This window comes from Macaca nemestrina, unplaced genomic scaffold, assembly GCF_043159975.1.
Source record: "Macaca nemestrina isolate mMacNem1 unplaced genomic scaffold, mMacNem.hap1 Scaffold_77, whole genome shotgun sequence".
Classification (NCBI taxonomy): Eukaryota; Metazoa; Chordata; class Mammalia; order Primates; family Cercopithecidae; genus Macaca; species Macaca nemestrina.
In genome coordinates, this window is record NW_027257868.1 from 57,343 (window position 1) to 81,485 (window position 24,143).

Consider the following 24,143-nt stretch of genomic DNA (forward strand, 5'->3'; position numbering starts at 1 on the left):
TTATTTACAGAAGCTCTATTCATAATGACCAAACGAAAAAAAGAATCAGAAAATCTTATAGTAGATGACTGTGTGGGAATCCACTCAGACATCAAGAGTTCTTATAAAGATTATTTAAACGAAAACATTTGAGATACTGAAGATAAAGGAAGAAATCTTACCAGAACTTACTTTATCCAATTAAAGCAGAGCTCCCAGAAAAATACAGCTGCCATTAACTCCACCCAAGGAGTTTCTTGCAAATTCAGCTGCCATGAAGACAGTGTACTCTTTCCCATTAGCATTGGTAAATGAAAATGAAATCCTAAGCTCTCAACTGACTGAACAGACCAACTCTTGGCTGACGGAACCCCAGAGTAACTTTCAAAACTGAGTTCTCAGCTTGTCCAGGATGGGATGATGGGGGTCAGATACACCGCGTTATTCCCCCTCGTTTGCTAACCATGATGAGGCTTTCTTCCCTAAGGATTAAACAGAAACCAGCCCTTTCAAAGGTGCCACCACTGATATCAACCTCTCCTTTCCTGCCTAATAAGAGACCACCCATGATGGAGAGGTTCTGGCCTGTGTACAGAGGATGCACAGAGCAAGTTTTCATGTCCTCTGCTTCACCTTTTAATGTCAGAGGGCTGAAAACTCTACCCTGGGATCGTGCTAACACTGCCATCTTTTGTACATGGGACCCATGAAGAAGCAAGAAACTCAATTGCACAAGCATGCATTTCTCCTTTCATAAATATTCATGACTCCTCCTAGAGTTTATTAAATATATGTTTTTGCCAATTCCACTCAGCATAAATTACTATTTCCTTTACATCTCCCTTGAAGCATCTGTTTCTGGCTTCTGGCTGGAGGCTATGCTTCCCAGTCTGTGAGAAGGACAATCCTGCAGGCTGCAACTCTTTATAGGAAATAAATCTCTCATTGGGTGTGGTGGCTCATGCCTGTGATCCCAGCACTTTGGGAGGCCAAGGCAGGTGGATCACCTGAGGTCAGGCGTTTGAGACCAGCCTGGCCAACATGATGAAACCCTGTCTCTACTAAAAATACAAAAAATTAGTCAGGCTTGGTGGTGGGCATCTGTAATCCCAGCTAATTGGGAGGCTGAGGCAGGAGAATCGCTTGAACCCAGAAGGTGGAGGTTGCAGTGAGCCGAGATCGCACCATTGCACTCCAGCCTCGGTAACAAGAGTGAAACTCTAAAAAACAAACAAACAAACAAACAAAAAAAACCATAAAAATAAGAAATGTCTCCTTTCCAAATTTATGAAATTGTCATTTTGTTAATCATTTTGGATGCTGAAGAACTTGTAATCCAATGAGTAGAAATGTTGGTAGCCCATTTATGGCTGTCAACCTGCCAATTCTGAGGAGTTTGTATGATCCTTAATCTGAAAGAATCTCATCCCATTAGGATTCTTGTCTCCTTTTCTGTTGCCTTTGCCCACTGGCTCTGCCAACAGGGGTCTTTCTTTCTCCTTGGCTATCTTTGGATAGGGGGGCTCCATCTTCTGTACCACCTTAAGGAATGCCTTTTGCATGCATGGCTAAGTCATTGAAAAGCCTACAGTTTCAGTAACATTTTGAGTGAGTACTCTGTGAAGCTGGGTTGGAATCTCAGGCGTCTCTGTCTGGAAGGTAACTCTTGGGATACAAGTTTCTTATCCTAGCTTTGGTTTTGAGGCCTCTGTGTTCTCCTCTTGGGTTGGAAGTTAATCCTGGCTTTTTGTTTCATGGTGTCTCTGTGATCTTGATCTTGCTCTTTTCATGGGAACTTTTCAGTTGACTAAATTCTCCCTTCTCAAACCTCTGCTGACTATGTGTTCCACCAATATGGAGCTAATTCTACTTCCTTTCCTGTTTGCATGACTTTACTAAGAATAAGAATTATTTAGAACTTTAATGGCTCCTTTGAGAAAATTTTTATCTTCCAAACTGCCTCCTTTTAGATCTTTCCCTTCCCATTTGAGTCTCTCAACTCCCTACAATCACTGAAACTTTAGGCACCCTGCTCCATGCCTTGGAGGCTCTCAACATGCTCAAGAATCTGCAAAAGCAAACACCTGGGGCTGAAAAATAAAACAGAAAAAAAAATTATTTCTCAGCCTCTGTAAGATTGTATGTCAAAACAAAAGAAAATCTTACATATCTCCAAAATTATTAGCGAGAAAAAAGCTTTAGCCCTCATATGAAGAAGGTAAAAACTTGTTCCATTTTCCAGAAACACAGTTATAATACAAATAAAAAATGGGGCAAAGACAAAAACCAAGTCTTCTGTATAAACTAGTAAATTTTGTATTATTGTAATCACATTAGTCAGGGTTCTCCCGAAAGGCAGAATCAATGTGATATATGTAGATAGATAGATGAGAGAAGACTCATTAGGGGAATTGGTTCACATAATTATGGAGGCTGAGAAGTTCCACGATAGCCTATCGCCAAGTTGGACAACTAGGAAAGCGTAGCATGGCTCAGTCCAGGTCAAAAGGACTCAGAATGAGGGAAGCCAATGGTGTAACTCTCATTCTGAGGCCAAAGGCCTGAGACCCTAAAGTTCTGATGTCAAGGGCAGGAGAAGAAGGATGTTTCCATTTCAGAAGGAGATAATTCCCCTTTCCTCTTCCTTTTCGTTCTATCTGTGTTCTCAACCAATTGGATGGTGCCTGTATTCATCCATTTATACACTGCTATGAAGAAATACCCGAGTCTGAGCAATTTATAAAGAACAAAGAGGTTTAATGCGCTGACAGTTCCACATGGCTGGAGGGGCCTCACAACCATGGTGGAAGGGGAAGCAAAGACGTGCTTCTTCACATGGCAGCAACAAGGAGAAGTGCTGAGCCAAATGGGAAAAGCTCCTTATAAAAACATCAGATCATGAGAACTCACTCACTATCATGAGAACAGCATGGCAGTAACCACCACCATGATTCAATCACCTCCAACTGGGTCCCTCCCACGACATGTAGGAATTATAAGAACTACAATTCAAGATGAGATCTGAGTGGGGACACAGCAACACCATATCTGTGCCCATCTACATTGGGTCAGGGTTATCTCAGTGTCTTCCAGAAATACCCTCACACATATGCCCAGAAATTGTGTTTTACCAGCTGTGTGTCTCTTAATCCAATCAAGTAGATGTCTAAAATTAACCATCAGAATATTTATGCCTGATTCATGGCTGAAATTTCAGGATGAAAGCTATGAAATCTCTATTTGTGTTTGTATGTCTATTAATGTGTGTTATGTATATGTGATATTTTCTTAACTCAGGTTAGCGTTGCAAAATTCATTTATAAAATTCTTTAAAAGTGTTCTATTCTAACTTGGCTTGGAAAAACATAAGCATTTATAAATAAATATTCACCAAACTCCTAGAAATATAGGAACTGGTCAAATGTTTTTTAAGTTAACACGATTTGGATAAAACTTAGTTAAATAAGGTTAATATAATATTTTTGGTGTAATAAAACAACTATGTCTTCAAAGTTACCACTATCGAATATAAAACAAACATAAATTCCTATTCTGCTTGAGTTCTACTCAAATAAGCTAATATTATACTTACTAGAAACGTAAAATCTTAAAGCTTTTAAATTTGATTCTAATTAAGTTGTCATTCTTATGAAAAACATTATTTCTTTTTTATGGTGAAAAGATATACATATATTTAGAGTTAGTCAGTTGGACTCGGTTTAGATGATCCCAATTTTGTTGCAACATCCAAAGCATCATAATCAGGAGCGAGTCGAACATATGCCTTCTTCTCTTTATCAGGTCGAATCAGGATGTTGACTGTGGCCACATCCATGTCCCAGAGCTTCTTCACAGACTGTTTAATCTGGTGCTTGCTGGCTTTAACATCCACAATGAACACAAGTATGTTGTTTTCTTCTATCTTCTTCATGGCCGACTCAGTGGTCAGTGGAAACTTGATGATAGCATAGTGGTCAAGCTTGTTTCTCCTGGGGGTGATCTTCCGAGGATATGTGGGCTGCCTCCGGAGTCGCAGTGTCTTGGGCCACCTCAAGGTGAATGACATGTGGATCTTCTTTTCTGTATGTTGCTGTGGACACCTTTCAACACTGCCTTCTTGGCCTTTAAAGCTTTGGCTTTGGCTTTGGCTTTAGGAGGGGCAGGAACTTCCTTCTTCACTTTCGGTGCCATCTTGTGAAAAGCGAAAAACATTATTTCAAAAATAATTTGTTTATTGTAAATCTGCTTAATAGTAGTTTCCAAAATACTTTTGGTAATTTTTAACCTTAAAGTTAAGCTAAGTAAAAGATTTGCATTAAATATCTAGACCATTTATAAATAAGATACAATACTAAAACATTACTTACTGAACATAAATAATTCAAGTTTATATAATTTTTGCTTCTTATTTTTACAGAGAGACTAAAGATATTTTGGACCATTAATAAACATGTTTTTGTCTACCACAATGAGAAATTGTACGATAAGGAAACTATTCATGTAGATGTTGGGAGATGGTATATGTAGATGTTGTAGATGTTGGGAGATGTAGATGTTGGGAGATGGTATACTCATACATTTTCTAACCTACTATGGAATGCTAATATATGACAGTTTATAACTGTTTACTTGTTAGTTTTCTCTGGAAAATAAAAGATTACTAAGTATTAAAATTATAATCAATATGTGTAAATAAAACTACTAGAAGCAATAGAATAACTAGAAACAACTCTATGCAAAGCATGCAAGAAAAGTAGGGCATGATTCACAAGTAAAGTAGGATGTATTTTTTATAAGGAAAACCTTACAAAAAATACAAATAAAAAGAGATATCTAACCTTCCCTGTGTTATATTTGTATCAGTAAAATGTTGTTTTCAGAAATTATATAAAATTCCTGGAAATTTGTCAATGTCCTCCTTATCCATGCTATGTGCCAGTATAGAGTTATGAGTCATAATTCCAATTATTATTTTAAATGTTGTGCCGGGTGCAGTGGCTTATGCCTGTAATCCCAGCACTTTGGGAGGCCGAGGTGGGTGGATCACAAGGTCAGGAGATCAAGACCATCCTGGCTAACACGGTGAAACCCCATCTCTACTAAAAATACAAAAAATTAGCTGGGCGTGGTGGCAGACACCTGTAGTCACAGCTACTCGGGAGGCTGAGGGAGGAGAATGGCGTGAACCTGGGAGGCGGAGCTTGCAGTGTGCTGAGATCACGCCATTGTACTCAAGCCTGGGTGACAGAGCGAGACTCTGTTTCTAAATAAATAAATAAATAAATGTTGTATGCCACAGAAAAAATCAAATATCCTTGTCAACTGTGGTATAATCACAGACATTTCATACTCTTTGTCATTTAGATATTATTTCTCCCTGATGCTTTCCTGAAAGCTCCTGCGATCAGCTACAGGTCAGAATGTTCATCTCCAATACAGGACTCCCTCTGAGACTCATGGAAAAGAGTATGACAGGTACTCTGGTTAAAGACTTCTGATGATATTGCTTAAATAACTTTAAGACCATACACTTGACTCAGTGAAGATCTCCAGAAGCCTGGTGGAGAAATTGATGGGGTCATGAGACTGCTAACCCAAGATCCAGCAAGACTGGAATTGATTACGTGGCACTGAATGAACTGATGAAAATTGATTATAATTTTATAGCTTTTTAGAGCATTGCTAGTTCTTTAATATTCTAGTTTCTGAATTTAAGAAATCTCTTTCTCTTAATTTAACTGTAACTTACAACAATTTGGTAGATTATACTTTTGTAAACAGAAATGAAGCGTTTACATTTTTTTCCCTGCCTAATCTCTCCAGAATTTTGAAATTCTTACTGAATACTCTTTTTTTCATGATGATATAGTTATTAGCAAAAGTCCAGTAAGAATCTGTTCACCTTATAACAGGACATAATTGGAAAATTTGGTTATATTATCAAGATTTTTACTGGAACATCATATTTTAGAAGTGTACCTAAGATCAGTTACGACCAGCAATTTTAAGGAAGTAAGGTTGACTATTATGGAGACAATGCTTACAAAACACTGTGAGAAATGGGAAAGTTCTTCTTCAAAGATTGTAAAAAGTCACAATTTCTTACTATAAGATTGCTATCCACTGTGTGTGTGTGTGTGTGTGTGTGTGTGTGTGTGTGTGTGTGTGTTCCAAATCAGTTGTCCTAGCTTGCTCCGGCATGCCTGGACAGAACTAGACAAGCCCCAGCCCATAGTGTATGCCATTCCTTATTTGGAGATGCTTCCTTAACTATCCCTGGCAACTTCCTTTTCTTTCTTTGTTCTATTCCCCTTACCTAATTGAGAAAGTTTTAAACTAATAGCCAATTGGGTAAAGTGTAAAATGTGAGGTCCTATTCCAGCCAATGGTAACTGGACACAGCAGTAGGGTAGACACATCAGGTTATAAGTAACTCTGTCTCCTTTGTTCGGTGTGCTCTTGTGGCTGGACAGCTATTGAGTAGCACCCTTTCTGCAGAAAGTAAAGCTCGCCTTGCTAAGAGATTATTTGTTCCCATGTTAATTCTTTTTTTTTTTTTTTTTTTTTAGAACACCAAAAACTTCATTCCCAACAGCACTCTGAGAAAAGTCAGCCTGATACTTACATTACAGGGATCACAGCGTTACAGGTTAGTAAAGAAGGTCATTTCCTGGTAGGCCCAGGAATTTAGGGATATTTGGGGGGACTCAAGAAGAGAGGAATTCACACAAAGCTATAAGGACTGCAGCTGAAATTTGATAGTATGTTCTTAGCTTGGCTTTTAGCCTGAATGAGGCCTTTAAAAGTCAAATCTGAGATTCTGTATGAAAACTTCCAGCAAAGAAACTTGAAAGCACCTATGTGCTCATCTCCTGTTCTTGCTGCACTTACGTAAATAATCAAGCAAAATCTAACAAAACTATACTTGAATTTAAAACAAGAATAGTCTTACTTTGATTATGGTCAAAAATGATGGTTACTACAGAGAATAATTTTATGTTTCAATGGAAAACTATAACTTGGCCGGGCATGGTGGCACATGCCTATAATTCCAGCACTTTGGGAGGCCAGGAGTTCTAGATCAGCCGAGGCAACATGTTGGAAACCCCGTCTCTACCAAAAATATAAAAATTAGATGGGCACGATGATATGTGCCTGTAGTCCCAGCTAATCAGGAGGCTGAGGAGGGAGGATCACTTGCACCAAGGAGGTAGAGGTTACAGTGAGCCGAGATTGTTGCACCTTTGCACTCCAGCCTGGGTGACAGAGCCAGACCCTGTCTTGAAAAATTTTTTTTTTTTTTTTAAGGAAAGCTATAGTTATTGTGGGTTATCAGATTCTAGTCTTGTTTCTTGTTTTGGGGCTATTTTTACCTCTTTGTAAACTGGATCCTGCCATCTGATGAATTTTGTCCCACAATGATACTTGTGGAATAAGAAGCCAAGTATTGTCTCTCCTACTAATATATCTATTGTCAGTTAATTTGAAGGTCTCCAACCCTGGAACAAAGTTAGAAGAGGTAGGTTTTGCTCCCCAAAATGCATAACCAAACTGTGGTACATTCATGCAATGGAATACTATTTAGCCATAGAAAGGAACAAGCTATCAACTCACACAAAGACATGAGTGAATCTTGTATGCACATTGCTAAGTGGAAGAAGACAGTCTGAGGAGAATACACACAGTGTGACCTCATTTAATGAGACACTGCAGAAAGCAAACTACACAGATGGGAAACCATTGGCTCCATGGGGTGGGGGTTTCAAGCATTTCATATGATACTTTAATAGTGGGATACCTACCACAATGCACTGGTCAAAATACGCAGAATTTTACAACCAAATGGGTAAATCAAACTCTATTCAAATTAAACAAAATTACTCAGGATGTGGAGTATCCCAGGACAGAATACATCATGTGAAAAATAATTTAACTATGCTACAAATTACTGTGGTTTGGATGTGGTTTGTCCCTGCAAAAACTCGTGTTGAAATTTGACCCCCAATGTGGCGGTGTGGGGCAGTGGGGCCTAGTGGAAGGTGTTTGGGTCATGGGGACGGATCCCTCATGAATAGATTAATGTTCTCCATGGGGATGAGTGAGTTCTGCTCTCACAGGAATGGATTAATTCCTGCAGGAGTAGGTAGTTAACAAGAGTCTGGGTTCCTTGGCTTCCCTCTTGCTTTCGTTCTTGCTATGTGATCTCTGGTGCACCCCTTGCTCCCCTTCCACTTTCCACCATGAGGTGAAAAAGACTGAGACTCCACCAGATGCAACTGCCCAATCTCAGACATTCCAGCCACCAGTATTGTGAGCCAAAAGGACCTTTTTTATTTATAAATTACCCAGCCTCAGGTATTCTGTTACAGAAGCACAAAACAGACTAAGACACAAATGTAGGAAAAAACTCACTGAAGGTGTAGGGAAAATGGTGTTGACCTAAGTCACTTTGAAAATTAATAGAATCCGTATGCTGAAGGCAAACAAACTATACTTCATCACTGGATTCTATTTTATAAAATTCTTTCCAACAGAAGCAATGGTGAACAATTGTAAAACCACAGTATCTGTATCTGGAATAAAACAATGACTTACATAAGTCGCAGATGGTAGTAACCAGGTTTCTCACTGTTGAAGTGGGAGGTTACAAATTAGCAAGGGGAGAAGGCTAGAATGATTCATGTGCTATTGAACGTAAACTTATGTTTAGTTTAATATAGATACACACAGTTCTACATAGAAAACTTTATAATTAGGTGTGTATAGGTAGGTTACACACACACATATACTTCCTAGCATTGCTAATGAGGAACAAGTGCTCATTCAACAATGTGCTCATTCGGCAGCCAGATGTAAGTTTTCCTACCATTCTGAAAGGAATGAGGCTCTTTGAAGAAATGTCTGATACTAGAACTGGGACAGTAAATATAGGAGTCGGGATAATCTTGAAGTATCAGAAAGTAAGTACTAAAAAAAATTAAAATATATCAAAGAAAAATAATAGCCAATAAAAACAGCTACTGATGGCCAACACAGGAATGAATTGTAGTGTTGAATAATAATTAAAGCTGAAAGTAATTATCTAGGTGTCTGTATTTGTATACACAGGTGAATAAGAAAACAGAGTTGCATAGAAATCTCCTTTGCAAAAGAATTCCAAGTAATTGATGTAGACACTCAGCCATCAATAATGTGGAGCCAACTCCTCACTCCGTAAGTGTGGGCTCTGCACAGTGACTTGCTCCAAAAGAACACATGCAGTATGGGCAAGGAGGAAAAATAACTTCACAGTGGAGAAACCTGACAAACAGTAGCTCTTCCAAATGATTCAAGTGAACATAAAAGGTGACAGTTCACCTTGAGAACATGCAGTGACAATGGGGGACATTCTACAAAATTCCTGACCAATCCTCCTCAGTACTATCAAGGTCATCATGACATGGAAAGCCTGACACACTGTCACAGCCAGGAAGAACCCACAGGGACGTGATGACCACATGTCATGCGTGATCCTGGATGGGATCCTGGGTCAGAGTAAGACAGAACCAAGGGCATCCAAATGAAATATGAACTTTAGTTAATAATAGTCTATCAGTATGGGTTCATTAACTATGACAAATTATGTAAGATATTAATAAGCCATGTGAGACACACTGATAGAATATGTTAATAAGAGATGTAACTAGGTTGCAGCTACATGGGAAATCTCTGCATTTTTGGGGGGGCAATTTCTGAGTAAGTAAAAAAAATGATGTAAAATAAAACTTTATTGAAAACAGTTATAATTTTTGAATACTTCTTTGTTTAATTATTTATACCACGAATGACTAGTAATTGACACTGTTAACTAGTCCTGTTTTTTTAAATAAGAGCATTTATGACACAAAAAATTAAACAGTACAGATTGATATATAAATCAAATGCTCTTTACATGTTTTCTGTTAGAGTAGTCACACATATGTGTAAACTTAATTATCATACTTTTTTCTTGTGCTGTAGTTGTGTCCTGGTTCATTCTCTAAAATGCTGTTCGCCTTAGACCGGGATAAAAAACCTTACAGACTCTGTTTCAATTCATGGCTAAATATTTTCAAAACAGTGACTTTGTAAAAATATGTTCCAATGGAAAATTGATTCATTGTGATGGGATCACTTATTCCAAAGACTTCCTGTCTTCATTTCGTGTCCATGGCTACCTTTTAGCCATAATACAAAAGAATTGCCCATGTGTTTCTTGTTGTTCTGAAGGTTTATAGATATACAGGGGTTGGTTATATTCATGTTTATTTACATATATGTTTAAAATTGTCCATATAAGGGTTTTAAAGATTCCATTGGAAGCCTTATGTTTTAAAATGTACTCAGAATTTGTTTTAACCAGGGATGTTAAGACCTGCAGACATGGAAGTGACTGTCCCATTCAAACTCATAGATCCCTAGAAATAGGAGGCACAGGGACGCCCCAGGCAGAGGCAGGAGAGGGGAAGGCACGGGCAGGATCCTCTGCTGTAGTCTCTGTGGGACAGCAAGGGCAGGTAGGGCAGGCAGGCTTAGGCTGCCCAGCGTTAATAGCTTCAGCAGGCTCTGGGGCATAGGGGCCATTTCTAGTTGTCTAGTACCTCACCCTGTGGTGATTAAGGAAGGGCGGTATTGTCTCCTACAGTATCAGAGCTAGATAAAGTAGGTGGTTAGGAGTATGGGTTCTGAATTGGTAGTTTAATTGGCTGGTCCTGGGAAAGACAATCTTTTCCCAGTATACACTAGATGCTAGAGCGTCAAGAAAACAGAAAATAAGAAAATATAAGTAATGCATTCTGTGTGTACAGATGGAGTCTTCTTTTGCTTCCCCAAAGGAAGAGTCCACAGGAGCCTGGCACTCCTGGACCTGAGGAAACCCTGAAAATGTTGGTATCTGCAGATCCTCTCCAAAAAGAGGTCGCCAATCTCCTAAGACTACAAGCTGATCCCAGCATTCTGGGAGCCAAGAGGGAGAAAGAATCCGCTGATCTCCCTGCTCAGTAAATTGGCTTTCACTAAATACTGTCTTTGCATAAGCAGCATTATCCAGTGTCCTGGAGCTTAGAAAAGTTCTGTTTCAGTATCTGAAGAAAATAAATTGTTTCTTTTTCTGATGTCAGGGAGGAGCATTTGACTGCCAGTGTGGACTGAGGGGTCTTGGGATCAGTCTTCCCAATGTGCTTTGAACCGACCCTCTGTGTCTGCCTCACCATCTCCTCAGCTTACCTAGATACTTGGGAACCCTAACACAAGCCCTTCTAGGAGTCTGTGGTGTGGCTTAGCTGCCTCTGTAGGAATCTCTTGGGGTTAAACATTTTCCACTCTGCTAAGTCAGTGCCATCTGTTCTTTGGCTTCATCTTCAGAAGACCCTGAGCCCTTCCCCACCCTCCTTGCCCCACCCTCCACACCAACTGCGTGGCGCCCTTGAGGCCATAGGGTTGCTACCATAGGATTTTTGTATTGAGTGCTCTCATTCCAAGCAACTGTGAGAGATTTCTATGGCAGGGCCTCCGGGTTCCTGTCAAATTAAATTGTAGTTGAGGGGTGGGTGCTATTTAAGAAGCATCCCCCTTTCTCCTTCCTAACAGAGCCCTGAATTATTCAGTCACGTGGTTTGAAACGTGGGGTGGGTCCCGGTTGACTTAACCAGCACTGTCTCACCCTGTGTCACAGTTACTGGTTCCAAAGTGAGTGTATAACTGAGGCTCATGCCAGGTGCCACACAGCACTCCCTTGGTCCCCCTAATGGACTTTGGGATGGGCGGGGTCTGAGTTGTTCCAATTAGAGTCAAATACAAGTTGCGCTAGGTTGTTAGGAACAAGAGTGTGCTTGTTCATGCTCCCTCTTTGGTGAAGAATGCAACCTCAGAAATTGTTCCTGGAGATTTTGCCACATGCAGAATTATTCTGGCTTCACTGAAGGCAGAGCAGAAAATTGGGAAGAGACTGAGTCCTGGTAGCATACATGAGCTTCTGTGCTCAGATTCACCCTGAAGCCTGGCCTCCTTCTGAACTACCCACCTGAGTCAATAAATTTCCTTGTATTTAAAGTAAAATTGAGCTGGATTTTTAGTTACTTGCACCTGCAGGTGTTCTGTGAAGCTGGTACTGTGAGTTTGCATCTGAGAATATTTACAGTGTTTCTCTCATGGTTGAGTCAATCATTTCAAGGATGCTCTGAGGGTAAAAAGAACGATGAATTGTGAAGCAGTGAATTGTGCTGCCAGGCACAATTCATTGGACAATAGAAAGCCTCATCTCCTGGGCAGTAGAAAGTTTCATTGTACATAAATTACATATCTTGTTTCTGTCTCAACCTCTTATTTTTTCATATACAAAGGAGGTAAGGAAATCCAAATAAGTACAGCAGCTAATATGCCTCTCAGACATGATCCAAAACAGAATTGAATTATGTAAGCCTTGTTAAAATTCATCATCATCATTCATATTTCTGAATATTTAAATTAGAAATTCTGAAAAAGTAGTTTGTTTCAGAGGTAGTTTGTATGTAGGTAGGTATTTTTTCAAGATCAAAAGTTTATTTTTTATTATCTCATTGAGTTTAATTTACATATAACAAAATTTAGTAATTTTAAGTGTACAAATCAATGCATTTTGACAAATATACATATAGTCATGTACACAACAGTACCATTAAAATACATTTCATTACCCCCAAAATTCTCTTGCATGCTGCTGTAGTCAGTGACCCCTGCCCCACACCACAGCTTCCGGCAGTTGCTTTCTTTCACTCTAGTTTTGTTTGTCTTAGAATATGATACAGGCCACATGCAATGACTCAGGTCTGTAATCCTAGCACTAGATTGAGAAGTGGGGATCACTTGAGCCCAGGAACTTGAGACCAGCCTGGGCAACATGGCAAAACCCCATCTCTTAAAACACACACACACACACACACACACACACACACACACACACACACAAATTAGCCAGGTGTGGTGGCACACCCCTTTGGTCCCAACCCCTTTGGTCCCAGATACTCAGGAGGCTGAAGAATCACCTGAGCCTGGGAAGTCAAGGCTGCGGTGATCTGTGATCATATCACTGCACTCCAGCCTTGGTGACAGAGTGAGATGTTATCTCAAAAAAGAAGTATTTGATATAAATGGAATCATATAGAATATTCTCTTATACCTAGTTTCTTTCAGGTATTCTAATGCCTTTGAGATACGTCCATGTGATTTCCAGTGTATATGTCACTCTTATGTTGGGCAGTAACCGTTGTAGGAATATATTACAGCTTATCTACTCTTCAGTGATAGACTATTTTAAAAATATTTGGCTATTAAGAAGAAAGTTGTTATGAATACTTATATTCAGACCTTTGTGTCAACAGATTTTCACTTCTCTTGGTTGAAAACTTAGGAGGAATTATTATTTTTTTAGGTTATGGATTTTTAAATGATTGTCAGTTGCCAGTTACTTTAAAAAAAAATGTAAGTTCTTAAATTTTAAAGTTTAGGATGCCTGACTACCCTGACAAAAACAAGCAATGGGGAAAGGATTTCCTATTTAATAAATGGTGTTGGGAAAACTGGCTAGCCATATGCAGAAAACTGAAACTAGACCCCTTCCTTACACCTTATACAAAAATTAACTCAAGATGGATTAAAGACTTAAACATAAGACCTAAAACCATAAAAACCCTAGAAGAAAACCTAGGCAATATCATTCAGGACATAGGCATGGCCAAAGACTTCATGACTAAAACGCCAAAAGCAACGACAACAAAAGCCAAAATTTACAAATGGGATCTAATTAAACGAAAGAGCTTGTGCACAGCAAAAGAAACTCTCATCAGAGTGAACAGGCAACCTACAGAATGGGAGAAAATGTTTGCAATCTATCCATCAGACAAAGGGCTAATATCCACAATCTACAAGGAACTTAAACAAATTTACAAGGAGAAAAAAAAACCATCAAGAAGTGGGTGAAGGATATGAACAGACACTTCTCAAAAGAAGACATTTATGTGGCCAAGAAACATATGAACAAAGGCTCATCATTACTGGTCATTAGAGAAATGCAAATCAAAACCACCATGAGATACCAACTCATGTTAGTTAGAATGGCGATCGTTAAAAAGTCAGGAAACAACAGATGCTGGAGAGGATGTGGAGAAATAGGAACACTTTTACACTGTTGGTGAGACTGTAAATTAGTTCAACCATTGTGGAAGACAGTGTGGCAATTCCTCAAGGATCTAGAACCAGAAATACCATTTGCTCCAGCAATCCCATTACTGGGTATATACCCAAAGGGTTATAAATCATTCTACTATAAAGACACATGCACACGTATGTTTACTGCAGCACTATTCACAATAGCAAAGACTGGGAACCAACCCAAATGCCCATCAATGATAGACTGAATAAAGAAAATGTGACACATATACATCATGGAATACTATGCAGTCATAAAAAAGGATGAGTTCATGTCCTTTGCAGGGACATGATGCTGGAAACCATCATTCTTGGCAAACTAACACAGGAACAGAAAAGCAAACACCGCATGTTCTCACTCATAAGTGGGAGTTGAACAATGAGAACACATGGACACAGGGAGGGGAACATCACACACGGGGGCCTGTTGCAGGGTCGGGGCCTAGGGGAAGGATGGCATTAGAAGAAATACCTAACATAGATGAAAGGTTGACATGTGTAGCAAACCACCATGGCACGTGTATACCTGTGTAACAAACCTGCACGTTCTGCTCATGTATCCCAGAACTTAAAGTATAAAAAAAAAAATAAAAGTCACAGGATGTTTATGATAGTATCTATTACACTGATGTTGACATCACACATGGCTGACTATTTGGAGACTCCAAGTGAAATTTCTTGCAGTTCTCAGTGCCAGGAAAATATGTATTTCTGGATAAAATCTCAAAAATTTTAGAAAAACTTCCAAGTTTCATAGTCTAGAGCTCTAACACTGGAATCTTCCAAATTTAAGGATTAATGATTTACCTAAATCTAAAAATAGTAGGTTGCAGATGTATTTAAACAGTGTGCCTAGGTAGTATGCTTATATATTAAGATTAAAATGGTCTTCTAAAGTTTATTAATTCTAATATAACCTTTATTGTTTCATGTAGACATATCTTTCTGGTTCCCAGGATAATTTAAACAATTAATTCTAAGCAACTATTAACTTAGTTCTAGATTGGGATATCTATTTATGCATTTGAAGCTTTAGATATGTATTTCAAATCAGAAATGTGTGCTGGTCATGGAAAGTTGTGACTTAGAGCCTCAGGTAAGTTTTTTTTCATGTGAACATACTGCTTCCAATTGTTGTTATGCCCAGAGCAGACAATTAATAAATACCCTTGGAACTGAATGAGTGATTAACTGCAAATATCACAATACATCTTCTTAGCGGGAATGATAATTAGACATATTTAGTCCTTGCTGTAACCTAAGAAAGGAATTCTTTTCATTAAATGTTTAATGTCTCACCCTGTTCATACAGCCGGAGTTACTGATTCAGTTTGATGTGAATTCAGTCTTATAAAAGACCCATCATTAAAACCTGCACTTATGCTTCCTATAGTATTGGAACTTCCAACTTGTATACAAAGTAGATATCCTTCATATTCTTAAAAACCACAAGAAATCTCCCTTTATTCATAATAAACACAGAATTAGGTATTCTATTAAACTGAACAATAGAACTCACTGGGAGTGACCACATAAACTATATCACGAATTGTCAAAGTGTCTGGAAAAGTCAGTGGGCCATTTCGCTCCACGCTGTGCCATGAGCCAACCAAGAGGGTTGTCAGTGACTCTGCGTGGGTCACCCAGGGCACGTGGTGCTGAGGCTGTCAAAGAGCAAGACGGGGCTGCATCTAAACTCAGGCCTCTGCTAAGTGTCCGAACTCGGGCAAGATGCTAAAGACTTTAGAGACGTTTCCTTTTCTATGATTGGGGTTATAACACTCACCCTGTCAGGTTCTCGTGTGCGTTGACAAGGCCGGCACGTGACACACCAGGGGCAGAGCTGGACGGGAACCTTCTTCCTCAGACATCAGGGTCCTCATGAGCATCAACAAAATAAAGAGAGCAGGAGAGCAGGAGAGCAGGAGAGTGGGGGAGCGGGGGAGTGGGGGAGCGGGGGAGCGGGGGAGCGGGGGAGCAGGGGAGCAGGGGAGCAGGGGAGCAGGGCATCTCCAGCTGTGTCGGGACTGCAGCAGGGACTCAGCAACAATCAGTCTCTTTTTCTTGTTTCATCCAAATCATATATTTAAAAAATAGGTGGGGTTATCATGGATGTTTATATTGATTCCTGGGATCAGACAAATATACCTTTCCTTGTCATGCTGTTTTCTCTTCCCAGATGGTTTGAAGAGCTTCGTTTTGGACTTGATATTCCTGGAGTGCATTTCTTTTTCTAATTAGTTCAGTCTTGACCCTGAGCCATCACCCCTCCAGAGTAGCAGGATATTCCACTCCACCATTGTTGGGGTGCCACAATTTCACTACTAATCAAAGGCTCCTTGGTTACTGAAAAATGAGAGACGTACCTCTAATAATCAGTCTAGATTGTCACTGCTCACTTCCTCATTTTCCAATTCCACAGGGGCCCCCCAAAGCCCGGAAGGTCTCATTTCAGACGTCTTATAGACCATGGGAACCAGGAAACACTGGGAACCCTAGGGCCAGCACCCACCTCATTTGCACCCTGTCTCTGTTTCCATCACCCTCTAGATATTGCCACAGAGCAGTGTTGGGACCCACTGGAGATCTGACTGCTCCCAGTCTGGGAAACTGCCTTCTCTCCCTCCACTGATATCGTATTTCTACTTTCCACCCCACAGAAATCCTTGAACTAATCACAAAAGGGATTGGTAGTTACCTGGTGTGAAGCAGAGCTGAGCCAAAGGATGAAGCAATATTGCAATGGACTCTGTCATTGATATCACTAGTTCGCAAATCTGTTACCACTATGGTCAAATTTTTATATTCACTTTAAAATTATAACTCATTCTGCTCATTGTATTCAAGGCAACATCTACCCTAAAATATACTCAGGCATTAATTTACGCTCTTCTGTTTACAAATGAGAATTCATAAGCAAATTGAGGTAGCAATTACATTTTTTTAAACTGAAGGCAAAACAGAAGACATATACACATACGTCAGTGAAACAAAACAAAGAGCCCAGAAACAGACTGAAATACAGCCAGCTGATCTCTGACAAAGGAGCAAAGGCAATTCAATGGAGAGAGGAGAGTCTTTTTAACAAATGATGCTGGAACAAATGGACATCCATGTGCAAAAAAAAAAAAAAAAAGAATCTATAAACAGACCTTACACCTTTTACAAAAGTTGATGCAAAGTAGATATTAGATCAATATATGAAATGCAAAATTTTCAAACTCCTAGAAGATAACATAAGGAAAAACTCTAGATAACCTCGGATTTGGTAATTCTTTTAGATACAACACCAAAAGCATTATTCACGAAGAAAAATATTGGGAACTTGAACTTTAACATAAAAAAACTTTAGTTTTGTGAAAGATACTGTTAAGAGAATAAAAAGACAAACCAGAGACTGTGAGAAAATATTTGCAAACTATATCTAAGGATTCATATCTGAAATATGCAAAGAACTCTTAAAACTCAATAAGAAAACAAACAACCCAATTAAAAATGGGTAAAAGCTGAACATTTATGCAGATAGAAATTAAGTATATGAAAAGATGCTCTGTATAATGTCTTATTAGGAATTGCCAATTAAGACGACAGTAAGATACCACTACATACCTATTAGAATGGCCAAAATCCACAAGACCAAAAACAGCAAATGCTGGTGAGGATGTGGAGCAAAAGAAACTCGCATTCATTGCTGTGGGCATTATGTGACATTTTGGAAAAGGGAAAATTACATAGATAGCAAAATGATCAGTGGTTGACAGGGGTTGGGGAGAGGAAAGGATGGATGGGCAGAGAGCCTTGGCTGTTTAGGGCAGTGAGACCACTGTGTGCGATTTCACAATGGTGGACCCACGACAGTGTGCAGATGCCCACACCCATTGAATGCAGACCACAAAAAGGTATTAATTACATAAGCCATAAACTTTCATAATGAAATAAATGTTTTTTAAAAGAAGATAGTGTTGTTCAGTTACTGTCTACTTTCTGAAATGGAGATGGTGGAGCGCTTCCATGGTTGTGAGGATAAAAATAGATTAGAGAATGTAATAACTAAAATAGGTGTATAAACATTGTTAAACTATTTTATTCTCATTTTAAAAACATGCCTTAAATATATTTGTTATGCTTTACAATTGAGCAAGTAGTGCAAACACATTAATATAATTCTCCTCTAGCTCCACTGAGAAGCCAGGACTGCAGGGCTTCAGTGCAGGACTGCACAGCTCCACCTGCACCTGCCAAATGCAACAACCTCTTTCAGTGTCATTAAAATATTTCAATAGGAGGATTGAGTTTAGATCCAACCTGTGTTTTCTCCCCTGGAAAACAAAGGTTTTTTTGAAACAAAGAAGGTCTTTACCGTCTTCATCCGAAATGCTGAGGCATCTGCAATGTCTGCTGTAAGTGACACCAGGCTCTCCTCTGAAATCTAGCAATGGGAAAATAGACTGTAGATTCTGCTTTCAGAAAGGTGGGAATCAGAACTAAGTCAAAATGCCATGTCCTCATTCATAAACATCTTATTTTACAAATTCCACAGGTTTAGTTATTTTGGGATTAATATGGGCCTATATTAAAGTGCATTTATTAATTTAGCATGAATTGTTCAAATGCATTCTGGATCCTGAGCTGACATCCAGCAATGCTGAGTGTGTGCCTGTGTGAGTCACCAGCAATGAAGAGCCTCAGGTTATTGTATTTATAAAATGAAGGGGTTTAGGCTTGCTCTGATTTTTTAAAAACCATTTTTAACAGTAAAAACTGTTTTTCTTGCTATATAAAAATGTACAAGAAAAACTCAAACATTACAAATGATAAATTATAATTTTATTAATATAAATATTTTTGTGAGCTCAATTTATATGACTTAGTTATTATAAAAGAAATGAGCAAGGCCAGGCACGGTGGCTCAAGCCTGTAATCCTAGCACTTTGGGAGGCCAAGACGGGCGGATCACGAGGTCAGGAGATCGAGACCATCCTGGCTAACACGGTGAAACCCCGTCTCTACTAAAAAAATACAAAAAAACCAGCCGGACGAGGTGGCGGGCGCCTGTAGTCCCAGCTACTCGGGAGGCTGAGGTAGGGGAATGGCGTGAACCCGGGAGGTCCAGAAACACCGTTTTTACATTGCCATAGCTAATGTTAACATCTCCTAGAATAAAGGGGGGAGTCACCACCAAGGGTCAGTTCTGGAGTGAGGGCATTATTCTTTTTGCATATAATGCAGTGACTCCACATTGCACCAGTGGCTTGGTCAAAAAAGACAAAATTTCTGGGGAATTAGTGTTGATTATTTTTAGATATCATAATCTTGGCTTTATGGACACCTTATATTAAACAGATCTCACTTGCCAAATGCCACAGGATGCAGGCCAACAGACAGGCTCCGAGGGCTCTTGTGAGCTGGAACTGCCATATAAGCAGAACCACAAGAGAGATGGAACACTGCCCATATCCAACACAGCATAGCCACCCTGAAAGCCTCACCCTTTCTTTTAGAAATGTGTTTAGATTTTATACACTTTTGCTAGATTTTGTTATGTAAGATTTATGTATTGAAAGGTCTTAAAGATTTTTAAATGTTGAGTAAAATGTTCACGAGTATAGTTTATATATATAGATGTATATGAAACAAACCTGTCATATAATTTATTTTCTTTAAAAACAAGGCACTGGCTGGGTACAGTGGCTCACGCCTGTAATCCCAGCACTTTGGGAGGCTGGGACGGGCAAATCACGAGGTCAGGAGTTTGAGACCAACCTGGCCAACATGGTGAAACTCGGTCTCTACTAAAAATACAAAAAATTAGCTGGGCATAGTGGCAGGCACCTGTAATTTCAGTTACTTTGGAGGCTAAGGCAGGAGAATCACTTGAACTCGGGAGGTGGAGGTAGCAGTGAGCCAAGATCATGCCACAGCACTTCAGCCTGGGTGACAGAGTGAGACTCCATCTCAAAACAAAAAACAAAAAACAAGACCCTTATACAAATTACCCTTGGAACTTTTATTTAGAATTTAAGGTTATTTGGGGTTTAGTGTCATGTAAACAAAATTCTCCAATTGCTAGGGTCCTCTTGGGGTGCTGCATTCCTGTAAGACATGATCATGCCAGAAAAACAGACCCTTCTCCACCTAGGAACTCAAATGCCAAGGGTGATGCCAGATCAACTTTCATTACTGAGTCATATATTCCTAAATTCAGTGTATCATAGAAAAACAGACATACCCTTAACAGTTTAACCTGACAAGTTCTGAAATACTTCCGTTGCAATAAAAGTTGTGAAAAGGCTATCTTGCTAGAGATCTCTGACTCAGAGAAGAAAGTGAAGGCTGGGCACGGTGGCTCATGCCTGTAATCCCAGCACTTTGGGAGGCGGAGGCAGGTGGATTACTTGATGTCAGGAGTTCGAGAGAAACCTGGGAAACATGGTGAAACCCTGTCGCTACCAAAAATAAAAAAATTAGCTGGGCATGGTGGTGGGTGCCTATAACCCCAGCTACTCAGGACGCTGAGGCAAGAGAACGGCTTGAACCCTAACCCGAACACGAACCCTAACCCTAAACCTAACCCAAAACAGAACCCGAACCCTAACTCGAATCTTAATCCTAACATGGAACCAAACCCTAACCCTAACCCAACCCCAACCCTAACCCCTAACCCGACCCCGACTCCGAAACTGACCCTGACCCTAACCCCTAACCTCTAACCCTCTAACCCTCACCCTCACCCTCGCCCTCGCCCTAGCCCTAAAACCCTAACCCTAAAATCCTAACCCTAACCCTTGGGTGGAGAGAACCTCTGCGCGCAGGATTCAGAGGGGATTTCGGTTTCCCGTTTTCCACACTGAACCATTCTAAGTAGTCTCTGACCTTCGTTATTCAGGGCTAGAAACAGAAAGTATTTTATTCACTGTGGATGCGGCCCCGAGTTGTCCCAAAGCGAGGCGGTGCCGCCAACGTCTGTGCTGAGTACAACGCAGCTCCGCCCTCGCGGTGCCCCCACGCCAGGGTCTGGGCAGGGTAGAACGCTGTTCTGTCTTCACGGTACCCCCGAGGTCTGTGCAGAGGAGAACACAGCTCCGCCCTCGCGATGCTCTCAGTGTCTGGGCTGAGGAGAATTCAGCTCCGCCCTCACAAACGTACAGCACCGGCGCTGGCGCAGAGTCGCACGCCAGGCGCGGGCGCAGGCCGACGCAGGCGCAGAGTCAGAGGCAGGCAAGGCGCAGGCACAGAGTCGCACGCCAGGCGCGGCGCAGGCTGGCGCAGGCGCAGAGTCGCAGGCTGGCGCGGCGCAGGCCCAGAGTCGCGCGCCAGGCGCGGCGCAGGCCGGCGCAGAGTCGCAGGCCAGCGCGGCGCAAGGGCAGAGTCGCACGCCTGCGCGGTGTGGGGGTGGGGGGAGGGTCGCGGCGCAGGCGCAGAGACGCATGCTGCGAGGGGAGCGGCGGAGACGGGCGAAACATCAGTAATCTGAAAAGCCGGGCTCCGGTGACCTCTGCTTGCAGCCGCGCACTACAGGGCCCCCTTACTCACAGTGCTGTGCCAGTGCGCCCCTTGCTGGCGACTACAGCAACTGCAGGGCCCTCTTTCTTGCAGTGGTGGCCAGCGCCCCCTGCTGGCGCCGGGGCACTGCAGGGCCCTCTTGCTCGCAGTATAGTGACGGCACGCCACCTGCTGGCAGTTGGGGACGTTGCAGGGCTCTCTTGCTCACAGTGTAGTGGGAGCACTCCCGATGCTGGCAGCTAGGGACACTGCCCGGCCCTCTTGCTCCAAGTGAAGTGGCGGCTGGCTCCCCAGCTGCCAGCTGGGGACACTGCCGGGCCCTCTTGCTTGCCTTGTAGTGGGGGCACGCCCCCTTCTGGCCGCTGGGGGTACTACAGGATCCTCTTGCTCAGTGTGGTGGCAGCACGCCCCCTGCTGCCAACCAGGACGCTGCAGGGTCCTCTTGCTCATAGTGTGGTGTCCGTGCGCCACCTGCTGGCAGCTAAGTACACTGCAGGATCCACTTGCTCACAATGTAGTCGTCGTACGCCCCCTGCTGGCAGCTGGGGACGCTGCCGGGCCCTCTTGCTGGCAGTGTCGTCGCAGCACAACACCTGCAGGCAGATGGGGACTATGCAGGGCCCTCTTGCTCCAGGTGTGATGGCTGGCGCCCCCTACTGGCCACCTTCTGCACCACTTAACGTTGGAGCGCCAGTTATTAAGCGCCTTCAGTTCTGGAAATTCAAACTGAAACGGAGCTATTACTGGGGAGAGCTGATGTCCCGGTTCTTGTCTAACTTGGAAGAAGTATTTTCACCAAGAGGCAGTACAAAGATGGCAGATAACTTCACTGAAAAAAATACAGTGTGAAGAGCTTATTGTAGAAAAATAGGAAGGAGTAGGCTGATCGTGCAGGAAAGCAGCCTAAGAGTCCTGTGCAGGGAATTTTATTTTGGACTTCTTCACATTCCTGCCTCTGTCTCAAGTCTCCACCTGTTTTATTTGTCTGGATTTCCTGCTACTGCCTTGGGTCCCCAACTTGCCCCACTTAGGCTTGTGGGACCTCCTCACTGTTGGTTGAGGCACATGTGTGGTGATCAATCCGAACTCACTCTGGCACCAGGCTCCTTCCCGCCATCCCAGGCAGGCTGACAGCAGTCACATTTGCATCTACTGTGCCTATCTCTTTTGAATGTCCTTCTCTGCCCTAATCTGTACTTATGGTGCCAGGTTTCTTTTAAGAATGTCCCCTTTGTCCTTATCAGCATGTAGCCAGCAGTATTGTGACATTATTACTGCAGAGTGAATGATGACTGGGGCATCTTAAGAGGAGTTGTAGGGTGTTTCTTTATGCATAGGTACCTCTTCTCCCTCCAACCCACAATTGACAAGTGCCCATCCACTCCAGCATTAGAGATGCCACTAATATGTGAATTTTCGGTGGTCCCTCTAGGTGAGCCTTCCCAGACTTTCCCTATTCCAGGAGCTCCCCCTCCTGTTCATGTCTAGCTATCTATGTGCTCTAACAGAGCCCACTATCCTGTGTCTTTCCCAAAAATAGTGAGGGAAAGATTAATGGGAAACCATAGGAAATGATATGCATGTAGATGAAAACTTTACAACTTACACAAATAATCACTCAAAATCATCCTTATACTAAAAATGCAAAACTATACAATTTCTAGAAGAAACTATGGAAGAAAAGCTATGTGCCTTTGGATTTGGTAATGAATTTTAACAAATGACACAAAAGGTTTATATACACAGAAGAAATGACAATGTGGATTTGTTAATATTTAGTTTATACTCTGGGAAAGACCTTGTTAAGGGAACAAAAAGACAAGCCACATATTGAAAAAAAAATTTGCAAAATACAGATCTGAGAAAGAATTTGTATTCAAAATACATACAAAATTCTTAAAACTAAACAGTAAGTTAAACAGCCCAATTAAAAATGCACACAGATCTGGACACCTCACCAAAGACGATCTACAGATGGTAAGTAAACATACAAAAAGATGCTCAACATAGTAGATAACTGAAAACCACAATGAGATAGCACAGTTGGTCTGTATCTGTTAGAACTGCTAAACTCTAAAAAAATGACAAATTGCTGGAGGAAAAACAAGAACTCTTTTCATTGCTGGTAGAAGACAGTGTGTAAGACCAGAATATGCCACCCAAAAATATGTCCCTTTTGGCATAAGAATTATTCTGAGCTGATTACTTTGAAAAAATGCTAAAAAAGGAAGTTCTGAAAACAGAGAAGTTACCCTTGTGTAAGGAAAATTTACATCTATAAAGGAAATCCCCGTTTAAAAGATCTCTCTCTCTCTCTCTCTCTCAGCACTAACCAAGAAGAGGATAACTAAATCATTAAAAGAGTCTTATCAACAGAGAACGCATGGAGTTAAGTCTGTATAAGAAAACTTACCCTTGTCTACTGTGCTTTTGCTTGCTATGTCCCCACTACTGAGCCT

General features: G+C 41.2%; 1 long non-coding RNA gene across 3 annotated transcripts; it reads right to left on the reverse strand.

The window, feature by feature from the left end:
- Window positions 1-1,240: 1,240 nt before the first annotated feature.
- Window positions 1,241-18,983, reverse strand: LOC139361631 (uncharacterized). 3 transcript variants are annotated; one of them, XR_011619216.1, is made up of 5 exons: window positions 18,542-18,983; window positions 16,330-16,527; window positions 15,968-16,059; window positions 3,572-4,170; window positions 1,241-2,069 (listed from the first exon to the last, which is right to left on the reverse strand). It is a non-coding gene; the product is annotated as an uncharacterized lncRNA (long non-coding RNA). The 3 variants fall into 3 exon arrangements; XR_011619217.1 differs by lacking the exon at window positions 1,241-2,069 and having other exon boundaries at window positions 3,037-4,170; window positions 15,968-16,039; XR_011619215.1 differs by lacking the exon at window positions 1,241-2,069 and having other exon boundaries at window positions 3,037-4,170.
- Between the last annotated feature and the right edge of the window lie 5,160 nt (window positions 18,984-24,143).